The sequence below is a fragment of the Octopus bimaculoides genome, chromosome 9 (assembly GCF_001194135.2).
Source record: "Octopus bimaculoides isolate UCB-OBI-ISO-001 chromosome 9, ASM119413v2, whole genome shotgun sequence".
Taxonomy (NCBI): Eukaryota; Metazoa; Mollusca; class Cephalopoda; order Octopoda; family Octopodidae; genus Octopus; species Octopus bimaculoides.
Window position 1 is genome coordinate 44,231,179 of NC_068989.1, and position 2,486 is coordinate 44,233,664.

Below are 2,486 nucleotides of genomic sequence, written 5' to 3' on the forward strand. Positions count from 1 at the left end.
ATATATATATATATAAACACTGAAAATATCATCCAAGAAAATAGAAGTGGCACCAATAGAAGAAATTGAGAAAAGCTTAAAAGTGATTAAAAAGTCGACGACTTTCATAAGAGGAGATGCACAGTGGAGATGCGTTTCGCTAGGGATGTCGAAGCGATAATGCACTCCACTGATGCCATAAAATCGGAAGAGTGGGTTTTCCTGCCAGCTTACTGCGGCAGAAGAGTTGTCCGAGTAAGGGTAGGAAAGGTACCACCAGAATTAGACGAGACATGGTTGGTTGCAGCGACAATATACAACATGGAAGAAGATGCCAGGATCCTAAGCGTGACAAGGACGAGAACGGTTGACTGGTGGGGTTACGGGATCGAGATATCACTTCAGACAACTGAAAATGACATGATCAAAATCATTCTACCTGGAGATGTGAGATTGAGTGTAGTGGTGTAGGGTAGGCCTCCCAGATGTTATTTGTGTTGCGAGGCAGGCCACATGAAAGCGAGGCGCCCCCAGAGAGAAAGAAAAGAACAACAACTAGAACAGTCGGAGGAGCAGGAGAAAGCGAATGATGAGGTACAGGAGGAGGAGAAAGAGGCAGAGGGGGAATCGAAGTGGTTAAAAAAGAAAAAGGAAGGGCTTTCCGCCGGAGAGTCAGAAAAAGAAAAGAGACAGGAAAAGAAAAAAGAAACAAAGGAGATAGAGGAAGCACTCGTAAAGGAGGTTGAAAAAGAGATTGAGAGAGAGGTAGAAAAAGAGTTTGAGAAAGAAGTTATAGAGGAGAAAAACATAGAAGCAGGCAGACTGGAGGGTTGTTTAACCCATGAAGTGGAACAGCAGCGAAAACGATCGAAATGGATAAAGTGACGCCAAGAGCAGGACACAGTAAACAAAAGCAAAGAAAATACAATTGGTATTTTGTAACATATGACAAAAATGTGTGCACAGAAAAAAAAAATGATTACTAAAATGAAATCGGTTATAAGGGTGAAGTTGCCAACGGATAGTTACGGTGAGAATGTGAAAGCGATTTTAATAGACAAGGAAAGGTACAGCAGGTGGAAGGAAAAAATCCAGATTCGAACCACGAACTTTCGAGGTAGAGTGCGACGAACTACCGTCAGTGGTCGAGCTAAATGAATTAAGGCCTTATATAAAAAGGCTTTGAAAAAAGAGAATAACTTGTGTTTTTAAAAAGAGTATAACAAAAGATGCAAAGAGATTAAAACAATGATTATAAACAGACACTAAGAACGTTTAAATGGTATTGCATGTGAGTGGGGCGCATGTAGCCATTTCATCTCCATCGATTTCATTATACATATTACCATTTTTCATTCGTTTTATGTTTTTGTCCCCACTGTGCTGTCTTTGTACTGTCCCTTCTGTGTTAGACCTTTGTGGCTGTAATAAAAATCATTATAATTTATAATTTCCGGGCGGCGTTAATTTTTGTGACAGTTTTTATGGTTGAAATCTGCGTTTGAACTAAATGTGATATTTTGTTGTTAAAGGTCTCCCCTTGTAGGTGTACCCTGTTTGTTTCTCGTTTGAAATTGTTGTTTGCTTTCACGAGTGTTTGTTGAATTTTTTTCTCTTCCCATTTATGGGAGAACCAACGATAAGTACTATGCAAACTGAACAAGACAAGAGACACAGTTATGCGGCTGCAACTGGCAATGGTATTGAAGTCCAAGATTTGGAGGTACGAAAAATAAAAACCGAGCCGGAAATGCTAAAGGAATGCCCTTGTGGCTGTAATAAAAATCATTATAATTTATAATTTCCTAACAATATATATATATCAAATGGATGGCAAATGGATCAAGGTTGACCACTGACCACTCACCACAAGAATATCATGTTTCATGTTTCTTGTTCCAAGTCTATTCTGGCATGACACTTCTTATTTACGACCCACCACTGAGATAGGCAGACACAGCTCATACATATCTATCCCTTACGACCTTTAAGATCTCTATCTATTCTATTTATCACTTTATCTTCTTCTACATTCTGATTGTTCCTCACCAACCCATCGAAATAGCTTAGATGTAGCTTACTTGACTCCCTTTATTTTTTATTTTTTTATATTTTATTTTTTATTTTATTTATTTTTTATTTTTTATTTTATTTTATTTTATTGTAAGTTTATTCTTACTTTTTTACATGAATATCTGTGTATGTCTTTTTATGGTATTGTATTGTTCGTAACCACCAACTTAACACTACACACTGAATCGTCGCAAGGTATGGAAGGTTTTCGAAGGACCGGAGAGATTATGTCCGGGTGGAGAATTATAACAGATATAGTACTATACTAAATACCGAAAGGATCTTCACCTCTTACATCACACATTTCTTCTTACTTCAACGTCGAGATGGTATAATTTCCTAGGAGAGAGATAATTTTGCGGCTGAAGATAGCTTTACATTGTAGATTATACACATATTATATTATGTTATATTATATTATGTTATATTATATT